The sequence below is a fragment of the Canis lupus genome, chromosome 20, assembly GCF_003254725.2.
Source record: "Canis lupus dingo isolate Sandy chromosome 20, ASM325472v2, whole genome shotgun sequence".
Lineage (NCBI taxonomy): Eukaryota > Metazoa > Chordata > Mammalia > Carnivora > Canidae > Canis > Canis lupus.
Window position 1 is genome coordinate 27,553,893 of NC_064262.1, and position 14,438 is coordinate 27,568,330.

General features: G+C 39.4%; 1 protein-coding gene across 7 annotated transcripts in view; it reads right to left on the bottom strand.

The window, feature by feature from the left end:
• The window catches only part of ATXN7 (ataxin 7), a 154,100-nt gene that overhangs the window by 114,915 nt on the left and 24,747 nt on the right, over positions 1–14,438 (bottom strand). For 4 of the 7 annotated variants that reach the window (XR_007404312.1, XR_007404311.1, XM_049098228.1 and 1 more), the window contains exon 2: positions 5,582–5,680. The gene's annotated coding sequence lies outside the window, so the exon portion shown is untranslated. Of the gene's footprint in view, positions 1–5,581; positions 5,681–7,030; positions 7,240–7,276; positions 7,573–14,438 lie in introns of those variants that run through there. The other 3 variants (XM_025456460.3, XM_025456459.3, XM_025456458.3) reach the window with 3 other exon arrangements.

The following is a 14,438-nucleotide window of genomic DNA, read 5'->3' on the forward strand; positions in this document are numbered from 1 at the left end:
TTTTGCAAATCACTTATCTAATACGAGACTTGTACCCAGAATATATAAAGAACTCTTGGGCAGCCTGGGTGGCTCAGCAGTTTAGCGCTGCCTTCGGCCCAGGGCATGATCCTGGAGACCCGGGATTGAGTCCTATGTCAGGCTCCCTGCATGGAGCCTGCTTCTCCCTCTGCCTGTGTCTCTGCCTCTCTCTCTCTCTCTCTCTCTCTCTCTCTCACACACACACATTCTGTCTCTCATGAATAAATAAATAAAATCTTAAAAAAAAAAAAAAGAACTCTTGCAACTCAAGAAAAAAAGGAAGGGGAGCAAATAATTCAATTTTTAAAATTGGTGAAGAATCTCAACAGACATTTGTCCAAAAAGATAACATAAATAACCAACAAACAAATGAAAAGATATCCAATATCATTTATCATTAGAGAAATACATATAAAATCCACAATGTGATACCAATTCCCAATCATTAGGATGTTGATTATCAAAACAAAACAGAAAATAACAAGTCTTGGCAAAGATATGGGAAAATTGGAATTCCTGTACATTGCTGGTAGGACCGTAAAATGGTACAATCCACATTGAAAACAGTCTGACAGTGCCTCAGACTTACAATAAGATTCTATAATTCTACTTCTAGGTATACTCAAAAGATCTAAAGCAGGGACTCAGAGATTTGTCCATCAATGTTCATAACAGCTTTACTTACAACAGCAAAAAGATAGAAGCAATCCAAGTGCCCATCAACTGACAAATAAAATTGTACACATCCACACAATGGACTATTATTCAGCAATTAAAAGGAGTAAAGTACTGATACCCTACAACATGGATGTGTCTCAAAACCAAGCTAAGTAAAAGAAGCCAGATGCAAAAGGCCACATATAATATGATTCCATTTATATAAAATATTCACAATAGGCAAATCTGTAGAAACAGAAAACAAATGAGTGGCTCTCAGGACCAAAGGGTCCTGAGTAGTACTACTTAATGGAAACAGGGTTCTCCTTTGGGAGTGATGAAAATATTTAGACCTAGAAAGGTGGCAGTTATATAACATTATGAATATATTAAAAACTATTAAATGGGTAAATCCGTGGTATTTGATTCATATTTCAATAAGATTTTTTTTTGGGGGGGGGGGGGAACGCCTGGTTGGCTCAGTTAAGTGTCTGCCTTCAGCTTACATCATGATCACTGGATCCTGGGATCAAGTCCTTGCTCAGCAGGGAGTCTGCTTTTCCCTCTACCTCAGTCCCTTCCCCTGCTCATGTTCTCTCGCGAACACACACACACACTCTCTCTCTCAAATAGTCTTTTTAAAAATATTAAAAAAAAAAAAAAAAGCCAGCATTAAACTTGGAAAATTTCACACAAAATTCCAGATTGACTGCTGAGAAATCTCTATGATCTCACATCATTGGCCACAAGTTCCCTCAGGACAACCATCAGTGGGAGCTAAAACTTGTCCTGGAGCCCATCTCTGCCACTGCCTAATTCTGGACCTTAACAGGACAGGTTTTGTCTCTGCCTCAGTTAGCTCCTCTGTAAAAGGAGGATTGTAACAGTATCTACATTTCCTCTCTGCAGTATCATAACAGTATCCTACCTTATCAAGTGTTATAAGGAGTCAGTTTTATGTAATATGCTTAGAACAGCACTTGTCACATAACTGTAACACTTAACTCATTAAGTGTTAGCTATTTTATATTTTGTGATACCTCATCCTTTTTATAATATAAATAGCATTTGCTTTTCATTTTTTGTTTTTACAAATCAAAGTATAGCATATAATGTAGCAGTCCAAAAGAAATGGACAGTCGTAAAATTTTTTAAAAGCAATATACAAAATACTGTCCACAATATGTGCTTATTTTTGTGTAACAGTAATAATGATGAGGATGACAAGTCTATACATAGAAAACAGTCTAGATAACTCTGGACTTATGGGGAACAAGGAAGGAAAGAATGTAATTAAAGGGACTTTTTATTAACATACATATTTATATAATGTTTCGATCATTCCAGTTTTATTAGAATATAATTAACATAACATTATGTAAGTTTAAGATGTACATATTTTGACATACTTATTGCAAAATGATTGCCACAAAAAGGTTAGCTGACACATTCCATCCCCTCACATAGGTACCTTAATTTTTTTAACAACAACCTTTTATAAGATCAGGAACTATAATATGGATATTATATTTTCAAGGAGAAACTCTAAATTAATTTTGTTTGAGACCTCTGTAGGATTGTCACAAAATTCTACTGCTGGGATTCCCAAAGCACCAGGCTCTCTTCAGTCTCATTCTTTCTCATGAAATATATGCAGCTATGTTTTACAGCTGCCAATAAAAGAGATTCTGAACTCCTTGGTTCAGCAGGCAACACCTTTCATTACCTGGCCCAACACCCTTTTTCCAGCTTTATCACCTATCAGTCCCCCTTACAAAGGCTCCTCTTGAGCTGAACAGGACCGAAAATATACATGCCTCAAATGTTTTTCTGCATGCCATTCTTTTTTTTTTTTTAATTGAGGTAAAATTCACATAACATAAAATTCACAATTTTAACCATTTTAAAGTGTATAATAGAGTGGCATTTAGTATATTCACAGGGTGCTACATCATCACTATGTGGCTCTGGAGCTTTTTTACCACCCCAAAAGGAAACCCTGCACCCATTAAGCAGTCAGTCACTCCCCATCTCCCATCCCTCCCTCAGCCCCTAGAATCCACATCTGTTTTTGTCTCAATAGATTTGCCTATATTGGATATTTCACATAATTAAAACCACACAATATGTGGCCTTTTGTGTCTGGTCTCTCTCAGCATAATGTTTTCAAGATTCATCTATGCTGGAGCACGTATCTATAATTTATTCCTCTTTATGGCTAAAGAGCCCAGTGTGCGGATGTACCCCACTTTCTTCATCCATTCATCAGCGATGAGCATTTGGGTTGTTGCCACCTCTCAGCTACCACGAACAGTTGCATGCCATTATCTTTCCCTTCCTTCAGTTTTACCTGCTAAACAAAGTCAAGCCCTTACCTGAGTTTCAGATCAACTCCAACCCCCCACCACCATCAATCAGCCTGTCCGAAGTTCTCCTCTTTTCTGAATGACTTCTCTACTTCTATAGGTGACATAGCAAACTTCCAGCACACGGCAGAGCCCCCACGGACTTATTTAGGTTTATTCAAACTGTTTTCTTAAATTAGTTGCTAACATTGAAAAACTCATGAAAAATAATTGAAATCGAGTTCAGTTCCCTTAAAAATTTGCCTGGATTATTACACTAACCACAGCTGAACTGGTTTTTATCCCTACCCCCTAGAGCCTATCTCAATAGCATGGCCGCAGCAGTTTTATTAAAACAGAAGTCAGAGCAAGTCATTCCTCTACTCAGAGCCTTCCAATGGCCTCCCACTCCTCACAGAATAAAAGCCACGGCCCGCTGGATGGCCTTGAACCTGACTTGATTTCCCACCTTTCTGCCTGCCCACGAACTCCAGCCCTCACCCTTCTTGGACAGCCCAGGAGGCTCCTGCTTTAGGCCTTTGCACGGAATGCGCAGGTCTCGCCTTCCCAAAGAGCCTACCCAGACCACCCTAATTTAACAACACTGCAGTGCCACCCCTCATCAGCACACCTGGTTCTCATTACCCTGACCTGCTTTGTCTAACCAATTATCATCATCTAGTATAACATATTTACTTACTTACTAGACTTTCTATTATCTGCTTCTTTCCATGAAAAAGTAGGTGGCACAATGGCAGGGACTTTTATCCCTTTGATTTACTAATTAATCCCCAATGCCCAGAGAGCACAGCATGACATAGGTGGGCACTCAAAAACCATTTGTTGAATGGGTATTGGGTCTATAATCTGCTGGCACTGAAAAGAGGCTGCCCTTTAAAACTGTCCATGATTTTGACAGTTCCTTCCAATTCTACCTGGCCCATTTCATTCCTCTACCTGTCTGGACCTGAGTCTGTCACACTTCTTCCTACAGACTTGAGTTTGTTACACTTCTTCCTTTCCTGACCCTGGTTATTGACTTCCTGGTATCAAATTAATCTTTCCATCTGAATGTTATTCAAAAAAGGATGTCATAATTGTAGCCTGTGAAAACCACCTCTTAGTCTCTTGTCTTCCTGAAGGACAATCCCTCTGCTCATAGCAGAAGCTCAATAAACAACTACAGATTAAAAAGATCCTTTAGCATTTCTGTCAAATGTGTTTTCTCCCCACCTTCCCCACCCTAACCCAACCTCCACCACTACCAGTTGCTCACTACCATCTAGGAAAACGCTGCTTCTTTCTTGTCTGGTACTTTCCAGACATTCCACAATGAATGCCATCCTTTGTGATGACTTTAATGATCCCTGAAGGGTACTTCTGAATCGCTGGCCTTCCAGCTTTAGGTCAGAAAATTTTAAGGCCCCTTTTATTATTTTTTTTAAATTTTTTATTTATTTATGATAGTCACAGAGAGAGAGAGAGAGGCAGAGACACAGGCAGAGGGAGAAGCAGGCTCCATGCACCGGGAGCCCGATGTGGGATTTGATCCCGGGTCTCCAGGATCGCGCCCTGGGCCAAAGGCAGGCGCCAAACCGCTGCGCCACCCAGGGATCCCTAAGGCCCCTTTTAAAGGTAGGGACTCCAGAGCTATCCAGTCACTTGCTCTAAGTACCTAAACAGAACTGCTACATCCTTCCTGAAGCTCCAAAATGTTATCTTTGAAGATTCATGGTCATGTTGTTCAAAATGTTTCCATCTTTGCTACAGTTGCCTAAACCTGATTAAAGGACTGCATTTTTTGCCTAAATATACAAGCTGACCAATTTCAGAAGCTGAAACACCTTTGGTCTTCACTTTTTGAATCATGTTCAGTTTTAACCCTCAGCAACTCATCTTAAACTACTTAAACTTAAGCTCCTTATTCCTTTCAGGAGTAGATGGAAAGGTGGATTTTTTTTCCTTCTTTTTTCACAGTACGTAAAACTTAGCACCCTCCTCCTCAAATAGTAAATGCACAACTGCAAATATGTAGTAAGAAACTCAATTAATAGTGATCTAGGACTGCTCATGAGCACACACTGCCTGGCAGTCTGGGCAAAGGCACAAGGCCCAGAGCATGTAGCTGAAGAACTCCTGCTTATTTTACAATTTGCTTAGGACCTTCCCAACTCTGAGTAGCTGGTTCTACATTGCTTGCAGACAGAGAAAACAGGAGTGAGGAAAAATAGAACTGAAGAGAAACACAAGGGCATGCCTTTGGACAAATTGTTAGGAAAAGGTAGATATGGACGGAGGGTAGGAAATGTTCCTATCTCCAAAATCCTACAGTGTTGATAAGTGGAGGATGGTTACTTAGCACTTTTTCTTTTGACAAACACACACCTAATTATATTGTACTCTTAAATTCATTGAAACTTCATATTCAGGGTTATACTGAAGATCTTACTCAGATAACCTGAATTTTAAAAACTATCATCCTTTTATAAAAGTCAAACTCTATTATAACGAGAAGCATTGCATTTATTTGTCTGTGCTATGTTGGGATAGCCAATTACCTTTACTTTGGAGGGCAGACCAAAAATCCTAATCGATTTACCAGTGGATCTTCATCTGCTGTGATTGTGGAAGCTCTTTCTTCTTAATTCTGTTCAGATCTACAAAAACAGAAAAGGAAAAAAAGGATGAAACAATGGATAAAGCTAATCAGAAATCTACAATCTCATTAGTTGCCAGATGTTCCAAAATTATTATGTGTTTTGAAACGCCAAAGTGTTAAAATTAGAGGCACTTTACCAATTTTACAACAAATGTAATTCAGTTGTGTGGTTTTTTTTTTACAGTGAATTTAATTGGCTATATTTACAATAACGTAAGAACAAATGACTATTCAATGTGTACATAGAGTCAGCCTCCTGGGGCTTAAAATTATTGTATGTAATTTGCCACTAATGACTTTTCACTTAATTTTTGAAATGGTTATTCAGAAAGTCTGCTCCTGTGAAACCTGTCAGTATCACAAATTTAAAACATACACACAGACACACACACACGCTGAATGAAATTACTATTTGGAGAGCTCACTCTACCCTTTATTATTCAGCAATTTATAAAAGCAATTCATAACACTACAAATAGAAAGCAAAAATTCAATTAAACCATTCTCCTAAAAAGCACAAGGGAATTATGTGTTCCATCATGCACATATTTTCATACACATGCACACATACATATTTCAAGTAGAATGTGGCTACTATTAAAATTAATTTGGAGAGGAGCATGGAGTTCAGGAATCAAGAGAGTGAAGGTTAACGAATTAGAGTTAGAAAGCCAGTTTTCAAGTTTGACATGCAGCACAAGAGAAAGAACGGCAAATATAGGTAATGACACAGCTATGAAGCAGATGCTGCTAGGGTGTAGAGCACAAGGCAGGCTTACTTCATAAGAAAAATTCACTATTGATACATTTTTCTTCCTATAATCCTCACAAGCTATATACCAAGGTTGGGTGGCAAGAAGATTGTTTTAACTTTTATTTACTTTCATATACTCTGAGATAGTAAGCCAAACATTTCTATGGTCTGAGACATCAGATAATAAAGCAACTCTGAAAGTCAGCAGTTGAAATTCTATGCCATGTTTCAAACATTTATTCATAATTATCTTTACTGGCTCTAAGTTATTCATGGATCACATCCATTCCCTCTCCCTTTTTAAAACAGTTTCGGTTTCATTCACCCACAAAATGTTATTCAGTAATGTAAGCGTTCAGTAATCATTCCTCCAATCTTTATAAGCCAGATGTGTCTCTTCTCTATATTTCTAATTCCTTCCTAGTGCCCTTTTAAAAATTTTCTCTGATTTCCATTTTAGTGTTCTTTTTCTGCCTTATTTCCAATAAAAGCCACTATCTAGCTTAACATGTCTGTCCAGAGCCAAAATTCATTTCTTTGCATCCTAAACACTTTACAGCTATGCAAAATCACTCAAAGGAAGCTACAAATTACCAGGATAGACAGCCAATAAAGATGTTATGTTAGAGATAACCATTCAGCCTGCTGACAGTGATTCCTTCAGAGTAGACTGGAGATGGAACAACACTGGCAGCAGATTAAACTCTGTGCTTGATAGGATTTCATTAGGTCAAGCTATGTTTCCATTTTCCATCAGGACACTCCAGGCATATCTCCAAAGTATCCAAGGAAGTCATCAGATTTTGGGTGCCATGAAATCGCCCCCAAGATAGCATTTACCTTTAAAAGAATTCCTCATTTACTAGCCTGCATACCTTAAAAATGCTTTAAGGGAGACTCTATTCTTAGAGGGAAAAAAAAGGTAGTGGCAGTTACTAAAAATAAGCAGTTAAAAATAGTAACTTCTCTTAGAATGGGGGCAGAAAGACAACTATCGTATGTTTGTATATGTTCTTTTTTATCTTCACAAGAATACTATTCTCAAAAGAGCTGTTGTTATGATCCCCATTTTACTAGCAAGGAAACAGACTGAGAGAGGTCATAATTTGTTCAAGATTACCCAGTAAATAAACGGTTTGGAATTGGAACTAGAATGGAGGCCTATGATGTAATTTAGTTCCCTTACCAGTACACCATACTGTCTAAACAGCAACTTAATTTTGTTTTGCAAAGACAAAGAAATTGGTTTTTTGTTTGTTTGTTTAATATTTTATTTATTTATTCATAGAGACAGAGAGAGAGAGGCAGAGACACAGGCAGAGGGAGAAGCAGTCATCATACAGAGAGAGAGCCTGATGTGGGACTCGATCCAGGGTCTCCAGGATCACGCCCTGGGCTGCAGGCGGCGCTAAACTGCTGCGCCACCAGGGCTCCCAAAGAAATTGTTTAAGGGGAAGACTGAAGAGCATGTTCTAAGAATAGAAACATAAAACTGGACAGCTTTTATTCATTCACCACCTAATATGTAACAAATAGTCAATAAATATAATTTTTAATAAGATAATTTTTAAATGACTGAGATGGGAGAGAAAGAAATAAAAAAGATATAAGGGTGCCTGGGTGGCTCAGTCAGTTAAGCATCTGACTCCTGGTTTTGGCTCAGGTCATGATCATGGGGTCCTGGGATTGAGCCCCACATCAGACTCCACATTTAGCAGGGGAATCTGCTTGAGATTCTTTCCAAAATAAATAAATATATCTTTTAAAAAAGAAAAAAAAGATGTAACTTGAGTTTCTCCAAAGTCTTGAGAAGCATAAATCTATTTACTCTTTTTTTAGGAGCAGGGGGCAAGATTACAGAAGATGCCTTTCTTCTAAGAGCTGCCTAACCCATGGTGATCCTTTTTCTAACTACTATGTAGTTCTCAACTCTATGCCAAACGGTATTTATATTATGCAACTCCAAACTCCTCCTTTGTTTTGGCCAAAGTTGGACACATGACCTAATCTGAGACAGTCCATTTGTTCTCCTTGGAACTAGAATTGGAATGAAGAGGGTCTACTCTGGTCTAGGCTGCAAGCTACCCCCATGCACTCTCAGTCTATAGGAAAAAGCCAGTCAGCAAAGAGAAGAATAAACACAGTGCTCAGAACAAATCTAACCTAGGAGGCCACTAAATCCCAGAGGATAGAAAGGGAACCAGTTCCTGTCACGGATGGGTCTTGAACTTCCCTGTCTCAGGTATGGTCTTCCAGAGGCCCAAAGCATTTCCTTCCCAAAGGGTTTAAGAATTCCACGGACCTATAAAGTAAAAGGCTCCCTCTTCTGAGCTTAAATGTTTTTTAATTGATTCTTGATAAGTGCAACAAAAATAATCTTGCTCAAGACAGCAAAAACTTTTGTTTTTAAAAGGGCAGATATCACCAGAATTTGTTGTAAAAAAAGGTTCTGTGGAATGCCCAAGGGTTTGGAAAAGTCCTTTCATTACCTTTAAACAGAGAAAAGTCCACACTGTTACATGAGCAGTGTTATATCAACATTTATAGAGAAAAGGCCTTATTTTCTAGAACATTTTTATGTACTTTTAAGACTCTGAGAGCCTCGCTGTAATCTGGATCACTTATTGTACAGTCAAGTATGTCAAAATTAAACAAAAATGCCCTAGCCATGATAGAAGAAAAGCAGGCCGAACTGAGTCACTCTTGTATCGAAGCATAACATGAATTTTTTTATTTCTTAAACCTTCTTAAAATCTAGGGGCTTGAACCCCTAAGCACCCTAGGTGCTTGGAAAGGGCACAAAAGGGAAAAGAACAGAGTAGAGAGGGCCCTGCAAGGAGGATAATACAAGTTCTAACTGGAGGGAAGGCCAGCTCCAATCTCTCCATTTTGCGCATGGAAAGACTGACAACCAACAGAGGTTTGCCCCATTTATTTACTCAATAAAAACGTGCTGAGCATGTGCTCCATGCCAGGTGCCATGCCTGGCACCAGAGCAACTCCATGTATAACCTCTGGGCTATCCTCTACTCTTTGACCCTCACTACAAACAAAGTCCACAGGCCTAAAACAGTCCACTTCACTGTCTCTATTACTTTAGTGATCTTAGGGGAAAAAAGGAATTTGTTGCTAATATTTAAAAGGTGGGAAGATTCACATAGAATTCCACATTTCCTTTTTCTCTTGGAAAGTTAAAAAATGTGGCCACCGGTGCCAGCTCTCCTGGGTGGGGATAACTGGGTGATGCTGTCAATGGGATGCCCCTTGCCACTCCCTGGGTACCTTCTTTTCAAAGTTCCCACCTGGCTGCATCACTTATTTTCCTTATACACCTATCTCCTGTGTGTGACGTTTAGCCTATGATGTTATCCTCAGGCTCTTTTACATGAAACACCACAGACCAAACATTTCCAAATCAGATTGCATGTTATCTGTAATTATTCAGCAATATGAATTAGCACGGCCCTGAGTTTACTCATTCTCTTCCTTGCTTTCACCCTGACAGGCTTTTTCCCTGTCAAAGCAAATTTAAAAATGAAACTCTATACTCCACACAATCTGACTTCTCAATGGTGCTAGATGTCCACCTCTTCAAAGACCAGCTGAAGTTCTCCCACTTACTGAGCTACAGGGTCTGCTCTCAAGGTCACTCCACTAAACACACAACTGCTAAACCAGGAGCTGACATCACTTACTAGTAAGGACTCCAACACCTCTGGCCTAGGTTTCAAGGAGATATTTTAGTCATAAGGCTTTCTTGACCCTCCATGAAACTCCATTAAAGCCTCCATTTTCTGTCAGTGCTTGGCACCAGAACATTTCCATACACATTCAGCCCTTCTCAGGAAAGATTTCAATATAGCCATTTCTCACTTCCCTTGCCATTTCAGGTCACATGGCTCTCCCATCTCAAGCCCCATCTTTCCCAGGCTTCACTGACAGGGCTCTCCTTCCATTTGGCTGAGGGGTAAGCCATTTGTCCATCAAGCATAACTATAGTACACTATTTCACCATTAGCTGAAGGAGAAACAAAAATATAATTGTCAATAATTCCCCAGGTTGTGTAAAACGTTTGCTCAAGCCAGTAGATTTGCAGGTCTAAAGCAGAGTCCAGTAACAGTGGCTGACATTCACTAAGCACTACTTGCTAAGTGCCCAGTTTCAACACAGTAAACCCTTTAAATACATTCTCACCTAATCCTCCCGGTTCTATGATGTAACAACTTTTACTATCCTCCTTTACCAGAAAAAAATACTGAGACTTGTGAGATGAGGCCCCAAAGGGGTAGAACTGTGGCAACTGCATACTAAAGTGGAGCTGAAAACCATTCCTTCTACTGCTACCCTGCACAGCAATTCTTACCTCTTTCCTCCACACTGCTGTTCCTGCCATCCTAAACTACTTCCTACCTTCCAAGTAACTCCCATCCAGCCTTTAAAACAAACTCTGATAAACCTCTTCAGGTCATCACACCTACATCCCTAAGTGGGCTTCTTAGAGGCAGGGTCTGCAACATTTCACCCTCATACCCCCAGGGCCTGATATTCTAAGTGTTAATGCCTGCTGAATAGAATTGAATTCAATGAAACCACTGGGTCTGACAAGCTACCCAACCACTCAAGATAATGTGGGCCTGGGGTGGGATGTTCCTGCCTTGCTGAGAACTTGCAATTAGGCCTGAGCAATACATAGCTGTTGTGGCATCTACCCACACTCTTCCCAACCAAGTCCACCTATAGACGAAAAAGGGGAAGGAAGGATGAAAAGTAAAGTCCATGATGCCTTACTGTCCTCTTGACAGGGCAATAAAAAGTCTGTGGTGTTGACAGGGAAAAGGAAGGCCTGTGAGGGACAGAAAGGGTTTCTCCCCCAATATCTGCCAGGGGGACATCAATCTCCTGATCCTGGAGTAGGGTTATAGAATTCTAAAATCCACATAAATATACTCAGTCAAATCATTCTTTGCTACTCTAACACAGTCCTTTAGGAATGATGTCAAATAAATGAACAGCTAGCAAGTATTTAACTCTGGAGGCATACTTATTAACACTACCAATAACAGTAACAACTTTTACTGAGTGTCTATTCTGGGCCAGCCCCTGTGCTAAGTACTTTACATGCACTGTCCTGTTTAATTTTCACCACAGCCCTATGAAGAACGTTTAGAAGTGAGGAAATGGAGGTATAAAGTAGTTAAATGGCTTGCCTAAAGGTCACTACCAAATGGCTCACAATAGAAGCAGTTCCTAGTACAATAAATATGTAATTTTTATCAACAATGCCTGCAGGGTTTTTTTGTTTGTTTCGTTTTGTTTGTTTGAACTTTTCTACCCTTCCTCCTTAAGTAAGGCCAGGTAAATAAAAGCAGGCGGGGCTACCTACTGCAACTTTTACTAGCTTCTCTAAAAGATCCAGGGAAAGTCCTTCCTCTTCTGTTAAGCCTTTTAAATATTATTTGTGATAAAGATTGCCAATGCCAACCTATATCCACATTCTTCATCTTCCTGAACACACAATTAGACTAAATTTCCCAATTTCCATTGCAGTAAGATGTAGCTATGTGAGTCCTAAAATATGAAGAGATGTTGGGTTCCACTTCTAGGCTTGATCCATGTAAACCTCTTTGTTTTGATCCTCAGTCTCTCATAACCTAGGTTAGTAAAATGGAGAGGGCTCCAAGCCCCTAGAGGGCAGAGCCACAAAACTTCAACCCTTAATAACTAGGTAGAGAAGAGTCTCCTTGCCAACCCATACTGAGCTGTGACCTGAGAGAGAAATGAACATGTATTAAGCTACTAAAGTTTTAGGTAGCAATAGTCAGGCCACCCTAATACAGTATTAGTATTGTTGTCTAATAAGGCTTTTACTTACACAGTTTATTCATTTCTCACTATGAGGTAGGTATCATCTGCATTTTATAAGTGACAGAACTAAGGGTCAGAGATCAATAATCTTGTCCTCCTCTGAACAACTACAGCATTTACAATCTGAAGGATCTATTTGGTAATTACTTATGGATTGCCTTATTATATATGTTGGTAGATTGGTAGGGCATTGATGGGTAGGGCAGTTTTCACTCCTGTAGTTAGCTGATTTTTTCTTCTACTTATAACTGGTTTTCCAGAGAGCTGTTAATGGGTGGGGTAGGTCCTATATCCCTATACTCCATATCACTTCACACATTGCCTCATGAACATACAAATTAATCTAAAAATCTATATTCTTTAAATTATCTACTTATATATAAATTAACATACATGTATTTTAATAGATACATTCTGTTTGGGGCAGAAGGGCTCTTAAATAAATCTGACCAAGAAGGGCAGCCCAGGTGGCTCAGCGGTTTAGTGCCGCCTTTGGCCCGGGGCATGATCCTGGGGTCCCGGGATTGAGTCCCACATCAGGCTCCCTGCATGGAACCTGTTTCTCCCTCTGCCTATGTCTCTGCCTCTCTCTCTCTCTCTCTCTGATGAATAAATAAAATCTTTAAAAAAAAATCTGATCAAGAAAATTGTCTTACGTGCTACAGAGTTACTTACTACATTTTTATACAGTGCCTGGCATACAGTTGATGATCAATAAATGATGGCTTCCCTCTTCCTCTATCCCAACCACTACTTCAAGTACAATCATGCTGCTTGATGAAAATAAGGATGATCAGAAGAAAATGTTAAAGTGGTAGGGAGCCGGGTGCCTCAGTGGTTTAGGCCTCTGACTTTGGCTCAGGTCATGATCTCAGGGTCCTGCGATTGAGCTCCCTGTTCAGCAAAGAATTTGCTTCTCCCTCTCCCTTTCCCTCTGCCCCTCCAGCTCGCATGCTGGCACTCTCTCTCTCCTTCTCATAAATAAATAAATAAATAAATAAATAAATAAATAAATAAATAAATAAATAAATAAATCCTTTTAAAAAGAAAAAATGTTAAAGTGGTAAGTAGAGGTTGATTTTAACTACAAAGAATAGTTTCCTATGGGGAGGAAGACTAAAACATTAGGAGCTAGAGCCAAATGAAAATCAATTGCCAATTACAAGAGTATCTCATTTATAAAAATCTGTTCTGACATGGTCTTCAGAAACATGAATTCTGGGCAAGCCAACCGGTGAGTGCTCACATCTCCCCTTCATTGCTAGTGAGCTGCAGAATGGTGCTTGGGGACTCACCTTCTATTTGCTCAGTTCATAGGTCTGGCCATATTGGATTCCCTAGAACTATGATATCATTATTCGTAGCAAAACACTAATGTGTCCTACAGCATCTAGCATATTTTTTATATTTTGTTAGAAAACAACATACAGTCATCTGAGGAAGATTTGTTCCTTCTGAGGCTGTTTGTTCCCATCCTTCATCTACCACAGTAAGACAGTATTAACGAGATGCAGACACTGGCCTTCATATGGTGACATTTCACACTAACCACATACAGAAGGTCCCTGACTTAACAATGTTTTGACTTAATGATTTTTCAACTTTACAATGGTGTGAAAGTAATACACATTCAGTAGAAATCATACTTACAATTTTGGATTTGGATCTTTTCCCAGGCTAGCTATATGTGGTATGACACTCTCGTGATGCTGGGCAGCAGCAGCACCACAGCTTCCAGTCAGCCATGCAATCATGAGGGTCAACAACCCACACACTGACAAACATTCTGTACCTATAGTCATTCTGGTTTTCACTATCAACACGATATTCAATGAACTACATGAGATAGTAACATTTTCTTATAAAATAGGCTTTATGTTAGATGATTTTGCACAACTGTAGGCTAATGTAAGCAGGTTTAAGGTATACTGGGCTAAGCCATGTTAAGTGGGTTAGACTGGTTTTTTTTTTATTTTTATTTTTTTTAAGATTTTGGGTAATCTCTACACCCAACATGGGGCTCAAACTCACAACCCTGAAATCAAGAGTCACATGCTCTACCAACACTCTACTGACGGCCAAGAACCCCAGGTTAGATGTTTGGTTTTTGTTTGTTTGTTTGTTTGTTTGTTTTTA